General features: G+C 41.2%; 1 protein-coding gene across 7 annotated transcripts in view; it reads right to left on the bottom strand.

Moving 5' to 3' along the window:
* Positions 1 to 16124, bottom strand: part of LOC136863383 (solute carrier family 2, facilitated glucose transporter member 5) — a 437285-nt gene that overhangs the window by 245917 nt on the left and 175244 nt on the right. The gene's annotated exons all lie outside the window — the stretch shown is intronic.

The following is a 16124-nucleotide window of genomic DNA, read 5'->3' as shown; positions in this document are numbered from 1 at the left end:
GCCTACAGATTACGAAGTGTCATGTGGTCGGAACGACGAATCTTCTCGGCCATTATTCTTGGCTTTCTAAACCGGGCCCGCCATCTCACCGTCAGATAGCTCCTCAATTATAATCACGTAGTCTTATTGTACCTCGAACTAGTCCTCAGATTCAGGTAAGAATCCCTGACATGGCCGGGAGTCGAACCTGGGACCTCCGGGTAAGAGGCATGCACGCTACCCCTAAAGTAAAGGTATTTGTTCAATTTCCTTCATTTGCTGTAGATTCTATGAGACGCCAGGCTATAGGATTTTGTCCTGGAGATGTTCGTTAATGTGCCGGAAGTGGCCTGTGATTAGGTCTGTTTGATTGGCGGTGCCAGAAAATTCAAATTTTTTAAGCAAGTCTTTCAAAGTTACAAGTACAGACGGTGCATATTTACCAGTGCTATATGTTACATGAAATCACATATTTAACTATGCTATTGTAGGCATACGTACAAGACTGTTCTTTCAATGAAGTGTCAATTGAAGGAAACGTAGAAACTGAGGAACTAATATAAATATTTACTTTAATCCACATGCATTTTTCATAAAAATCATGTTTTAAGAAAATTATTGATCAAATTCGCTAACCTCTCAGGAAAAATATATGAAGAAAACATGTAGGGCTTACTCAAAGAAAGTATTTGTTCCAAAACCTCGAACGACACCTTCGAATGAATTAACACATGCTTGCTTTACATAGGAATAAATAAGCCTGGCTATTGCCAACACAAGCAGTTGGTCACAATTTTTGTTGCTGCCCAAATGAAATTAACTACATGCCTTACCTTTAACTTGAAGGCTTTAAGGCTACTTTACACACATGCCATTGTTTGAGTGATCAGTGCATAGACTGGTTTGATGCAGCCCTCCATACCAACCTATCCTGAGCTAAACTTTTCATTTCTATGTAACTGCTGCATCCTACATCTGTTCTAATCTACTTGTCATATTCATATCTTGGTCTACCCCCTATCGTTCATACCACCCACACTTCCCTCAAAAACCAACTGCACAAGTCCTGGGTGTTTTAAGGTGTGTCCAATCATTCTATCTCTTCCTCTGGTCAAATTTAGCCAAGTCGATCTCCTCTCACCAATTCGATTCAGTACCTCTTCATTCGTGATTCGTTCTATCCATCTCAACTTCAGCATTCTCTTGTAACACCACATTTCACAAACTTCTATTATCTTTCTTTCTGAACTAATTATCGTCCATGTTTCACTTTTATACAATGCCACGCTCCAGACGAAAGTCTTCAAAAACATATTTCTATATCAATGTTCGAAGTGAGCATTTTTTTTTTCCTTAAGAAAGACCTTCCTTGCTTGTGTTAGTCTGCATTTTATGTCCTCCTTATTTCTGCCATCATTAGTTACTACCCAAGCAACTATTATTCATCTACTTCCTTTAAGACTTCATTTCCTAATCTAATATTTCCTGCATCACCTGACATCGTTTCACTGCCCTCTATCACTAGTGTTTTGGATTTATTTATTTTCACCTTATACTCCTTACCCAAGACTGTCCATACCATTTAGCAATTTCTCCACATCTTCTGCAGTCGCAGATAAAATAACATCATCAGCAAATCTCAGGGTTTGGATTTCCTCTCGTTGGATTGTGATCCCCTTTTCAAATTCCTATTTGATTTCCTTTACAATCTGTTGTATATATTTAAAAGTAGGGGGGCGGGGGTAACTGCAACCTTGCAGTATATACAATTGGGAGGGATATCTTCTGCACCCGAGGTAGTTATACCCAAACATAATTTAACTACGCTATAAAAACGTATGAAATAAACAGCAGATAAGTTAGCAGATATGATATTTTGTGCTTGCATTCTGGTAGGTAGCATCCATGAATGAAACATAGCAAAATTCCCAGATTTTTACATTACCGATAGAGAAAGATTTCTGTCACTAGTACGAGTTTTGAAAAAGTCACTAAATGTCTGCCTTAAGACGAAAGAACTAATAATATATTTTCGATAAAAGATACAGTATTTAATAATCGTCAGATACAGTAACAAAATCGCAAAATATTTAACTCTGGGTATTGTCCAAGGTAGCCGCCTCTGTGGTGTAGTGGTTAGCGTGATTAGCTGACACCCCCGGAGGTCCGGGTTCGATTCCCGGCTCTGCCACGAAATTTGAAAAGTGGTACGAGGGCTGGAACGGGGTCCACTCAGCCTCGGTAGGTCAACTGAGTAGAGGTGGGTTCGATTCTCACCTCAGCCATCCTCGAAGTGGTTTTCCGTGGTTTCCCACTTCACCTCCAGGCGAATGCCCGGATGGTACCTAACTTAACGCCACGGCCGCTTCCTTCGCTCATCCTTGCCTATCCCTTCCAATCTTCCCATCCCCCTACTAGGCCCCTGTTCACTATAGCAGGTGAGGCCGCCTGGGCGAGGTACTGGTCATACTCCCCAGTTGTATCCCCCGACCAAGGGTCTGAAGCTCCAGGACACTGCCCTTGAGGCGGTAGAGGTGGGATCCCTCGCTGAATCCGAGGGAAAAGCCGAACCTGGAGGGTAAACAGATGATGATGATGATGATGATGATGATGATGATGATTGTCCAAGGTTACCAGGTGTCCCTATTATACTGGATTTCCGTATTTGAAGGTCTGAAGTACAACAGCTCACTTCTGTCATGGTTAAAATGATCTGTTTACAGTATCATTTTAGTTGATTATTCTCCATCTAGCGGTTCAGCATCATAATGCTGCAATAAATTATCTGGAAAAAGTTGATGACTTCAGTGATGTTAATATTTTTAAGAAACTATAAGCTTTACAATCGAAAGATCTTAAATTTTCTGGTTTTGAAGTAAGGATTAATTCTTTGAAATTCAGTGAAATTTGTCCAGCTTTTAATTTGGATAGTTTTATGAACAACTTTCTTCCCATAACATGGAATTAGGTGACGCTGGAGCTACACCTGTCTGTACAGATGCTGATAGTGATCGGAGTTGTAATGTTAGCTTAAAATGGGTTAATCGTTTCTCTAAAGTTTATTTAGATGCCGTTCAAAATGTACCATCTTATCTCTTCTTATCTTAATCTGTTTACCCTCCAGGGTTGGCTTTTCCCTCGGACTCAGCGCGGGATCCCACCTCTACCGCCTCAAGGGCAGTGTCCTGGAGCTTCAGACTCTTGGTCGGGGGATACAACTGGGGAGTATGACCAATACCACGCCCAGGCGGCCTCACCTGCTATGCTGAACAGGGGCCTTGGGGAGGGATGGGAAGATTGGATGGGATAGGCAAGGAAGAGGGAAGGAAGCGGCCGTGGCCTTAAGTTAGGTACCATCCCGGCATTCGCCTGTAGGAGAAGTGGGAAACCACGGAAAACCACTTCCAGGATGGCTGAGGTGGGAATCGAACCCTCCTCCACTCAGTTGACCTCCCGAGGCTGAGTGGACCCCGTTCCAGCCCTCGTACAACTTTTCAAAATTCGTGGTAGTGCCGGGAATCGAACCCGGACCTCCGGGGGTGGCAGCTAATCATGCTAACCACTACACCACAGAGGCGGACTCAAAATGTACCATACTAACTATATTATGTTCTAAGTATACCTGGTTCGAATGCATATGTTGAAAGAGTTTTTCACTTCTTAAGGAACAAATGACCAGGCGAGTTGGCCGTGCGGTTAGGGGCGCGCAGCTGTGTGCTTGCATCCGGGAGATAGTGGGTAAGAACCCCACTGTCGGCAGCCCTGAAGATGGTTTTCCGTGGTTTCCCATTTTCATATCAGGCAAATGCTGGGGCTGTACCTAAATTAAGACCACGGCCGCTTCCTTCCCACTCCTAGGCCTTTCCTATTCCATCGTCGTCGCCATAAGATCTATCTGTGTCGGTGCGACGTAAAGCCAATTGCAAACTCTAATGTAAGTCCCACTTAATTTTGATCATAGTTGTCGGAAATTTCATGACTTGTTTTAGGGAGATTCAGCATTATTGAAAAAGGGCTAAAAGTGAAGAAGTGGGTTCAAATCCCACGGTCGGCAGCCCTGAAGATGCTTTTCCGTGGTTTTCCGTTTTCACACGAGGCAAATGATGGGGCTGTACTTCAATTAAGGCCATGGCCGCTTCGTTCCCTACCGAGCTCGATAGCTGCAGTCGCTTAAGTGCGTCCAGTATCCAGTATTCGGGAGATAGTAGGTTCGAACCGCACTGTCGGCAGCCCTGAAAATGGTTTTCCGTGGTTTCCCATTTTCACACCAGGCAAATGCTGGGGCTGTACCTTAATTAAGGCCACGGCCGCTTCCTTCCCACTTCTAGCCCTTTCCTGTCCCATCGTCGCCATAAGACCTATCTGTGTCGGTGCGACGTAAAGCGACTAGCAAAAAAAAAAGCTTTGTTCCCACTCCTAGCCCTTTCCTATCCCATCGTCGCCATAATTCCTATCTGTGTCGGTGCGACACATACGAGTGTTAAGCTATCAGCCCCAGTTAAAAATTGCTGGTCAATCTAAAACACTGAACGTAAGTTGAACGTTGAAGCTTGAAATTTTCTTCACCAAACGAAAACGAAAAATAATGCATGCAATAAAGAGTTAGCACACACGCATATACACAGTGATAGGAAAAGTACAATATAAAAGTGATTAGGCTCAATTACAGTTACCTGAGAAAAAATACTCAATTACTAATTACTTTTACTATACTTTAATTACATTGTAGGCACAAGCTTTATCACAGTATTTTGCTGTTTTATTTTCTACATAAAAAGTTTAAAACCCGTATTTTCTTCACTTTTTTTACTATTTGTTTTACGTCGCACCGACACAGATAGGAATTAGGCGACGATGGGATAGGAAAGGGCTAGGAGTGGGAACGAAGCTTTTTTTTTTTTTTTTTTTGCTAGTTGCTTTACGTCGCACCGACACAGACAGGTCTTATGGCGACGATGGGACAGGAAAGGGCTAGGAGTGGGAAGGAAGCGGCCGTGGCCTTAATTAAGGTACAGCCCCAGCATTTGCCTGGTGTGAAAACCATTTATACAGGTGAAAAGTTGTATGTTGCCTGAGGGCAACAGTATGCAGTAAAGGGCTAACTGGATCATCCTATAGATGGTCTAGAACCATGTTTTTCCAAGTCCCATTTACCTAATTTTGCAGTAGAAGCAATTTCCTTTTAGGGCAGTCAATTTTTACCCTTTATTAGGTTTCAATGTAATTGTAAGATGTATTAATGAACAAACCATTTCAAAAATTAGAATGTAATAGGCTATAGGGAGGTGATGGTGATGGAGATAGAACAAAATGGCTTACAGAAATAGATTTATTTCAGAGATGAAGGGCATCGAACATTATGGTTAATATTAGTTATACTCATTTTAACAAATAATTGCAATACACTATCATTCTCTTTTTCTGACATTATTAGCACGAGTTGCACTTCAGGAAATAGTTCCATACCCCTTTGACTTCTAATGAGAAATACTTGCAAAATGGATTAATGACCTTTATCTTTTTGACGTCCGACTCGTTGGTTGAACGGTCAGCGTACTGGGCTTCGGTTCAGAGGGTCCCGGGTTCGATTCCCGGCCGGGTCGGGGATTTAACCTTAATTGGTTAATTCCAATGGCACGGGGGCTGGGTGTATGTGTTGTCTTCATCATCATTTCATCCTCATACGACGCGCAGGTCCCCTACGGACGTCAAATAGAAAGACCTGCACCTGGCGAGCCGAACCCGTCCTGGGATATCCCGGAACTAAAAGCCATACGACTTTTTTTTTTTCATCTTTTTGGTATCAATTTTACGGCTTGTAGTGCTAATTACTTTTGTTTGTGGTAAGCTTACAATAGAATCAGACCTCGTCTTAGTGTGCACTAATATGTTAACTTTCTTAAAATCACTATCTGAAAATGAGCATTTGTATTTCACTGAACTACTGCCTTTTACATTTTGTGTTGTATCTATGCTTTAATTTTGAGTATGACACTTAGTTTGGATTTGATTTAAGAGCAACTGATTTAAAATCTTTTGATACCAGTTGGTTAACTTTGAGTTTCTTATTCGACCTACTGTTCAGACCTGAACAGAGACAATGGACTACGGAATTCCATTTTCTGATGTGTCGATCTATACCTGCATGCATTGAATCGACCACATGAACAGCACTATGAACAGGTTCTTGGTACTTATGTTCTATAAAATAATGTTTATCTTATGGTTGTCCCTTTTCAAAAAATTAATTAAGGCAATGCACATGTTATGTCTGACGTTACGTTAGCACTGTGATTCTTGGACTTGGAACAGTATGGTCCGGAAAGTAATAGGAAATATTGACATAAAAGAAAACGGTTCAGTTGATATCGGGTGTTTTAAATGGATCTCCTCCCTCCCTATCATACACGGCATGGAACATTCACTTGAGCTTCATAACTAATATTGTAATAGAAATGGACTTAGAACAGTATGGTTCTAGACCAGAGGTGCTAACGCTGGGCATTTCGTCCCGCGGGCGCACAGCACTGTAAGTGGGCGGGCAGGCGATGAGCATATGCTATTCAGCCACCGTGACGTTGCGGTTACGTCACAGGCCGTGAAGTTTAGGCGAAGTTCTCCCAGGCACTCTCGATCTCTGCGGCGATATCCAAGTTTGAAATGGAGGCAGAAAATAATGAAGGAAAGAGGGCAGAAATCCACGTCAAATTTGCGTTGTAGGAAATCAGTTATTTATGTTCATTGTTGAATTAATATATAAATTATGGCCGGATACAACAAAGAGTTAGGCCTACAACCTCAAATATTTTGTACTGCACGTAATGAATTACAGTTTTCACTATTATATTTTAAGAGCTGCTTTAGAAACATTTCTAATATAATACTGAATTAGGTGGATAAGCTGTGGCTTATGACTGCCTGGGTTTAAATTATCGCATAAACTCACCAACAATTCAATCATTCTTACCGGGAATAACATCAGTTAGATTATTTATTTGAAGGCATACCGTCTATGTGGTAAATGCATTTACATTGTTGTTGAAATTTAATCTTGTTTAGTAAATGGCTATATCCTCTCTCGTGATGAAACTCCCTCGCCATTTAGTGGCTTGCTGTTATCAACGGACAGCTGATAAGTTTTAACTGCTATTTTCAGAAATTCAGTGAACAGGGAAAGTCACACAACACTACAACACTGTGTAAAATCAAGCAATAAAGTTGTTGAGTTATATAAATATATTACGATTTGCTGAATGAATAACGGGAGATAGTAGGTTCGAACCCCACTGTCGGCAGCCTTGAAAATGGTTTTCCGTGTTTCCCATTTTCACACCAGGCAAATGCTGGGGCTGTACCTTCATTAAGGCCACGGCCGCTTCCTTCCCACTCCTAGCCCTTCCCTGTCCCATCGTCGCCATAAGACCTATCTGTGTCGGTGCGACGTAAAGCAACTAGCAAAAAAAATGAATAACGGGAATTTTACATTTTTATATATATAAACATAGTGTCATTCCCCTCCAAGGAATTGCAGATCGTAGCTTGTACGCTTAAAACCTGTAACTTTGTAAACTGTAACCCAGAATTTATAACGTGTCAGTTTTCTTTAAATATATAAATGTAAGAAAATAAAACTGACTGTTTATATCGAGCGCAGAATAAATCAAACCGGCATATCTTTAAAAGGTTGGTTTTCTTGCGATTATAGCGTCTTTTATTTTTAATACTGTACCCCAACCAGCATTTCGCTGAGAAGTAGAGGAGAGCTTCGTGTCACAACCGAACGTCATTGCTCCCTTATCTGCAGTGTGTTCGCTCTCTCGCTTCACTGTGACGTATGCTTGCTATGTAAGCTGCCCGCATTTAAGTCAGGCCAGCCCGGCCGCACTGGGCTAGCCTCAACGGGCGCCCAGCTGAGCACCTCTGTTCCAGACCATCGCTATATTAACGTAGATCGATAAAACAGTGTTTTATTCATAACACTATTGACAAAAGTTATTGACGACTGTCAACGTAAATCATAACACTACCCAAATTGACTGTACAGCTTTTGACTGGAGCAGAACGATCGGCCAAGGCTCACACCATAGACTATTTTGTTTAAAGTCCCTTCAATTTTACAAGTTTTAAGAGACGGAAGATTGTTGGAAGTTTGTTCTGAAGATGTTCATTAACGTACCGGAAGCGAAACGACAGGGTGTTATCGCATTTAAACACCCTCAAATGCCTCTGATCTCAGTCAGGATCGAATCCACTATCTTGTGAATGGAAGGATAACGACGAATCGACTGTGCCACTAAGGTCGGCAGCTTCATAACTTGCTAGAGTGGAATGAGCTCTTTCTCAAGAATCGAACTTGCTGAAGTTATACAACAGAACTTGTCTATATAAGCGCTGTTATTTAACGAACACCTGCTTATGCGGAGTTGATTTTATATTATGTAAGGAGACATGCTGTATAGCCATTCTTTAAAACACCTCGAGTTGTCACTTTAAAGACTTTTAACACCTGGGTAATTTCTTCCTTGCATATGCAAGCGTGTGATAATAACTTCCTGCTGACAGCTGAGAATTCATTGGACATGCGTGTCCGGCACCTTGCCTGAATGGCCAGGTTACTGCTCTTCAGTTTAGAGGGCTCCGTGATCGATTTCCCGCCGGCTCGAGGATTTTAACTGCGTGTAGATAGTTCCTCTGGCTCGGGGACTGGGTGTTTGTGTTCGTCGTAATAAACTTCTCTTCATTCATATACAACACACACACATCGGTGAGGATAGGAATTGTGCCGATTGCCGAGGCCTGTCGCACTCCCCTGGGGCAAAGATTAATGACTGACAGATGAAATGGTAATGGAGAGTGTTGCTGGAATGAAAGATGGCAGGGAAAACCGGAGTACCCGGAGAAAAACCTGTCCCGCCTCCGCTTTGTCCAGCACGAATCTCACAAGGAGTGGCCGGTATTTGAACCAGCGGTGAGAGGCCGACGCGCTACCGCCTGAGCCACGGAGGCTACCCAAGTTAATTGACGTGTAAGCTAATTATGCACTGAACCACATGAACGTTTGACCCAAATAAACTGTGGCCAGGAAGAATAAGTCAGTTGATGTGTAAGCGAATTATACACTGGACCACATCAAGTTTTGACCCAAGTAAACTGTGGCCAGGGTGAAGAATTTAACTGATGTGTAAGCTAATTATACACTGGACCACATCCACATCAAGTTTTGAACCAAATAAACTATGACCAGGAAAAATAAGTTAATTGGTGTGTAAGCTAATTATACACTGGACCACATCAAGTTTTGACCCAAATAAGCTGTGGCCAGGAAGAATAAGTTAATTGATGTGTAAGCTAATTATACACTGGACCACATCAATTTTTGACCCAAATAAGCTGTGGTCAGGAAGAAGTTAATTGGTGTGTAAGCTAATTATACACTGGATCACATCCACATCAAGTTTTGGCCCAAATAAACTGAGGGCAGGAAGAATAATAAGTTAAATGATGCGTAAGCTAATTATTAGGGGTGGATGTTGTTGAAATGTTATCTTTTTCCCTTTGGATTAGGACGTTGCTCAGTAGTATACCAATTCATTCTGCGTTAAAACAAAACTATAACAAGTTTTTATTTTGCATTATTTTGCCCTTTTTTTCGATTTGAGGTGACCAGTAATCATTTCAAGTTTCTAGAAGGTTTTAGGTCTATACATAGCATCTAGAAGTATGTTTAGATCATTTTAAAATGTTTCTTTAAATGTATGCTTGGATAATAAACGTCCACAAATGACAAAATAAAAATTAAATAAATTTTTCTTACAAACGGTATGGTTAAATTTGCTAAATATCTTTCATGACCAAGCAAACTGACAGCAGTTGTTAGTGACTAAGGAAGGATAAAGAAATAATTTATACCTGTGAGTCTTGTGTTCCCATGATATTTGCAGGAACACAATACAGAACTCTGATAATTAGGAGAAAGCACAAGGAATTCACCTGCCTTCGCCCCCGCCCCTGCAGCCAGTCACTCACTTCCACATACCTCAAGAGCAAGAACAAATGGAACCGAGAAGGGATTGGAAACAATAGTTGTATAACTTTCCTACCGGGCGAGTTGGCCGTGCGGTTAGGGAAGCGCAGCTGTGAGCTTCCATCCGGGAGATAGTGGGTTCGAACCCCACTGTCGACAGCCTTGAAGATGGTTTTCCGTGGTTTCCCACTTTCACACCAGGCAAACGCTGGGGCTGTATCTTAATTGAGGCCACGGCCGCTTCCTTCCCACTCCTAGCCCTTCCCTATCCCTTCGTCGCCATAAGACCTATCGGTGTTGGTGCGGCGTAAAGCAGCTTGTAAAAAAAATGTATAGCTTTCCACTTCAGTACAGAATTATTCTCCCAGGTAGTTCAGTGCAAGAAAAATACCAGAAGTGAAACCATTACAAAGTAGTTATTAATATTATTAGTATTTTACAACTTGCATTACGTCGTACCGACACAGATAGGCCTTATGGCGACGATGGGATAGGAAAAGTATAGGGGGTGGGAAAGAAGCGACCGTGGCCTTAATTAAGATACAGCTCCAGCATGTTGCTGGTGTGAAAATGGGAGACCACGGAAAATCATCTTCATGGCTGAAGACAATGGAGTTCGAACCCACTATCTCCCGAATGAAAGCTAACAGGTACGTGACCAAACCACGCAGCCACTTGCTGGGTATCACTAAGTGTACTTTTTATTCAGCTAGTGAATGAATTTGGAAATGACGTGTTTATAATGGATGTGTTTTATTTTGTGATTTGTGCAGTGTTAAATTGAATGCGGAAAGGAAGTTCGTTGTACAACAGCACATTAAGAAAAAAAAAATCTAAAAGCTGTAACGAGTGCGAAGAACAAGTAGCAGTATTTCGACGGTCCTTCGGGCAGCAAAGTACTACATCCAGCAAATCATTTAGTACGTTTACATGCAGGATTCAGATCGATCCGAGTACACTTTCCGTATTGAAAACGCCATGTAAACGGAGACTCAGTTCGTATTGAGTCTCAAGGTCGATACGGTAAAATCTGGGATCGTATCGTACTCGGTTCGAATTGAGTTCCATGTAAACGCGGATCGTACTGAGATCGTATTGAATACGGCTGCGCACACACTCCATGTTTGTTCTGGCTGGTTCTGACGGAATCGTCATCATCAAAGTTCTGTCGAAATAACAAATATAATAAACCAGTAAATATATTTACCTGTATAAATGATCAGCAACTGCAATCATATTATAAGACGGCCACCCCTTGCGATTAACAAAATCACGATAACCTTCTATTGGGGGTGAAATTGAAATGTGCGTTCCACCTAACACACCAGTTACATTTGGAATACCACACATACTTTAAAAACTGAAAGTTATCTCTTGGGCTTCTACTGTACTGCATTTGGCGTTTTTAAATTTTAGGAGGTGATATCGATTTTACTACAATTCTGCATCGTTCGTATACGTCAATGTTGCCTGTCGGATTCAATACGATACTCAATTACTGTACATGTAAACGGGGATCGTATTCAATACGGTAAGTGTACTCAAATCGATCTCAATCCCCATGTAAACGTACTAAAGATGTCCAAATTTATAAATACACTTCGAAGTAAATTAAGAGATAATTATATTTGTAAAAACAACAGCTGAGCAGTGAATAGAATAGGGATATATTACTTGTAAAACCTTTGTTACACATTCACCAGAATTCAGTTTCTTCAAATGACTTATATTTGCAGCATTTTTTTCCATAGATTTAAGGGCATTTTATCGATCATATTCAGACATTTTTTAGGTCAATAACTTCCGCCCCTTACTAATTCTACTGTTGCTTGCAGAATTCTGGTCGCTTATTAATGCGATGAACAGGATATCCAGTATTGAAGCCTGTCACTCGTTATGTACACTTCCTGGCAACAACAACAACAACAACAACAACAACAACAAAAAGGATCAGCTGAAAAATCCCCATCCGTAGTATAACGGTTAGCGCTAGAAGCTGCTGTCCTCGGAGGCCTGGGTTCGGTTCTTATATTGTCAGTGATTTAAGAAATGCAGCAGGTCTGATATGAGATTAAAATGGCACATGCAGCTCTCCTCCACTGGGGGTGTGTCTAAGAATAGGGCTGCACCACCTCGGGACGAGAACACGAGTTTACTTTTTTAGCTGAAAAATAATAAACCCCAGAGTACAAACGAGACCGAATAGGAATACACTGTCATAGATTTCTTGCCGAGCCAATGTAATACACGGAAGCTTATTTATAGTTGTCAACAAAAGGGTGCACTTCCACGTTTCACAACGATTTTAAGTGACAACATTCGCTATAAATTGCCCTAAACGCTGCTTGTCACTTTACTAACATAATACAGCTTTTTGATGCTTAACAAGGGCAAATTCCGAACTTTCACTTAAAGTACAATACATTTCTAGAGTTTTATGCAAAATAATCCAGTACTATATTTGTATTTTTAAAGGTACCAAAGACTTAATAACTACAATTAACTCGGAAATATTAATGGTGTCCTCCTGTGTGATGTAGTGGTTAGTGTGATCAGGTGCCATCCTGGAGGCCCAGGTTCGATTTCCGGCTCTGCCACGAAATTTGAAAAGTGGTACGAGGACTGGAACGGGGTCCACTCGCCTCGGGAGGTGAACTGAGTAGAGGGGTCCGAAGGAAAAGCCAACCATGACCGGTAAACGGATTAAGAAAGAAAGAAAGAAAGAAAGAAACAAACAAACACCAAATGTGTTGCCGGGCTGAGTGGCTCAGACGATTGAGGAGCTAGCTTTCTGACCCCAGCTTGACAGGTTCGATCCTAGCTCAGTCCGTTGGTATTTGAGGGTTCTCGAATACGTCAGCCTCGTGTCCGTAGATTTTCTGGAAAGTAAAAGAACTCCTGCGGGACTGAATTCCGGCACCTCAGCGTATCCGAAAACCGTAAAAGTAGTTAGTGAGACGTAATGCCAATAACCAGGGGCGTGGCGTATGTTATTGAATTCATTTGCGATTATCGTTAAAACTAACACACTAGCTTTTTAACTGTTACTGAATGATTATGAAGCTGGCCCCACGGTGTACGATTAGCGTGCCTGCCTCTTACGCGGAGGCCCCGCGTTCGATTCCCGGCCAGGACAGGGTTTTTACCTGGATCTGAGGGCTGGTTCTAGGTCCACTCAGCCTACGTGATTACCATTGAGGAGCTATCTGACAGTGATATGGTGACCCCAGTCTAGAAAGCTAAGAATAATGGCCGTGAAGATTCGTCGTACTGACCACACGATACCTCGTAATCTGCAGGCCTTCGGGCTGAGAAGCGGTCGCTTGATAGGTCATGGCCCGTTGGAGCTGTTGCGCCATGGTGTTTTGTTTGGTTTGGAATGATTATGAAAGCAGCTTTTAAGTAAAATATTACTTACATTACTTCTTGTAAACTAGATCAACACTCCGGTTTTTCGTGGATAAGTAAGGTAACAACTAAGGAACCGAAACGCGCCTCTGATTGTCAACACCTGAGAGAGAGAGAGAGAGAGAGAGAGAGAGAGATAATGAATATTAAATCATTCTGAATGTCGGGGAAAGTACCAGGAAAAGCTATTGAAGTTTCCAAATAGGTTCTATGCTGACTGTCGTAACGTGCCAAGATGTTCAAAATCCGAATATAGATCTCGGTTCAAAAATACACGACTTTCTTTTCGACCCTTAAAAGCAAGTCCCTGAGACCCTAGAAAGTAAACAGTAGTTATTAAAAGACATCATTTTCGTGTTCTGTCTTTCATCTGCTTTATAAATTTTACTCAAATTGTCGTACCCATGCGTGTTTCATACGTTCATTTCTTTCGGAAAATACATTCTATTTAATTGTTTACAGCCACACAGCCATGCTATAGACTCATAAATGCGCTCGTTGAAATGCTGCATAAATGCCTTTGTTTTTGTTTTCAAATACGTTTTCATGAAATGGTGACAAAAAAGAAAGAAGCCTTAAGTAGTTATCAACTGAACACTTTTAAATACTTTCTGTAATCCCTGTACCGTAATTCTTACTTGCACCACTTTTGCCCACTGTCACCAAGTCTTTCGTGCTAGGTTCACTGGGATGTGATTTTCCAACGTACTTCCATACTGGAAGTCTCAAATGCATAATTTTCACCTCTAGCGCAAGATAAAATTCACTTCACCGATAAACATAACACCATAAAATTATTAAATATACTACTGACCTTTGCGTTAGTACTACTTCGTGATCTTGCCTGTAACTTCAAATTCACATCCATGGGGCTCGGGAGTTGCTACGTCCTACCGCCCGGCGGCCGACCTTACAGTGGGGCTCGGGAGTTCGGCCAACCGACGGCCGACCATGCAATGGGGGGTTGGGTGTTTGTGCACTAGCCGGCATGCGGATTTACTAGGGGAAGTTAAACGAAATTATAATATCACACACAAATCCTAAATCAATAAATTAATGAAGTATTTAAAATGTGAATGGAAGTGGCGCTTCCACCACATCCATGGACACTATGCGCCTGCCAATAACATTATTATTTATTAACCATATGTGTTATCAGATATATTTTACATGCCGAGACCCGCACGCCGACACACTACCAATGATCATTAAAATATTACTTACTATTCATAAACTTTAAAATAAGTTATGCCAGCTAAACAAAACATACCTCAGGTCTCGAAAGTTAGCATTCATTACTTCAACATCTGAAATCCCTTCTCTTAAGGAACTTCAAGAAAGAAAACATACAGTAATAAAACGACGTAAATAAACTCAGAAACGGTATAGCCCCACTCGTTAAATATTGCTATGCATGTATTTACCTTAATACAGAAAATAGCTTCATACTTCATATTATTTACAATCCTTAACAGCCCTAGATCGAACGAAGAATGAATAAAGCACGCTGCAGCCTGAACATCTTTGTTTGATACAGTAGTACGTTGTGCAAGGATTATGTTACGAACAGTTGCTCTCACTGGTAGAAAAAAATGTAGAAAGTCCACCCCAGCGCAGCAGAGGGCTGTAAGGCTGGGGCAGAAGAGGGTTGTCAGAGAATGCCCCACGCTGCAGGGTCGGGAGGGGAGAAAGCAGACTGGAAGGCCAATGGGTACAGTCATATTATATAGCAAATTGTTGTTTTTCTTTCTTTCAGAATTTTGTTTTTCAAGTCGTACCAACACATATAGGTTCTTATGGTGACGATGGGATAGGAAAGGCCTAGGCGTGGGAAGGAAGTGGTCTTAAGGTACAGACCCAGCACTTGCCTGGTGTGAAAATGGGAAACCACGGAAAATCATCTTCGGGGCTGTCGGCAGTGGGGTTCGAATCCACTATCTCCCGGACGCAAGCTCACAGCTGCGCGCCCCTAACCGCACGGCCAACTCGCCCGGTAGCAAATTGTTACTGTAGTGTTATTATTAAGACTCGGAAGTTGAAGCCCTATAAATTACCTAAAGAAGATCTAAAAAATAAAAAAGGACGTAAAATGCGATCCAAATTCATTCATCATTTTAGTTTTAATTACATGTTTAATGACGGGATATGTTATAAAATACAAAATTTTGGTGGTATGCTACATACAGTGCAAACATACATGAGTGAAATATTTCTTCTTTCAGACAGTATCTATTTTTAGATTAACAAAATTGTAAAAAAGGAATTCCGTGTTTGTTAGGAAAAGTACTTACAGAATTTAGAACGATTTTTTTCTCTAATAGATTGAATTCAGTGAACCCACAATCGACATCCTGGAGAAAGACATTGAAATTAGTATAACTAAAATCATATCAGAATAAGTATCTTTCGTGGTTTTCCATCTTATTTGAACTTCCTTACCTGAAAAGAAGCAAACATACAAATATAGTTACAGTAAATATGACGAATGTATGACTAGGGTTACAGAAATTGAAATTCCAAAACCTTACATCAGTTGGCTTTGCAGTATAGCACAATAGTCATCTCCAGGTTCTTAGGAGTAAAGGATCGTCTGTTTTCAGACAGCACGTTGCGAAACATCGAAAAACTTCTCTCTACATCAACGGATTTTAAGGGCTCAAAAACACTCACATCAAAATTTTCTCCTTTCAATATTTCGCTTATTTTGCACATA

The sequence above is a fragment of the Anabrus simplex genome, chromosome 2, assembly GCF_040414725.1.
Source record: "Anabrus simplex isolate iqAnaSimp1 chromosome 2, ASM4041472v1, whole genome shotgun sequence".
Lineage (NCBI taxonomy): Eukaryota > Metazoa > Arthropoda > Insecta > Orthoptera > Tettigoniidae > Anabrus > Anabrus simplex.
The sequence above is the reverse complement of the archived record's forward strand: the minus strand, read 5'-3'. Positions and strand labels throughout refer to the sequence as shown.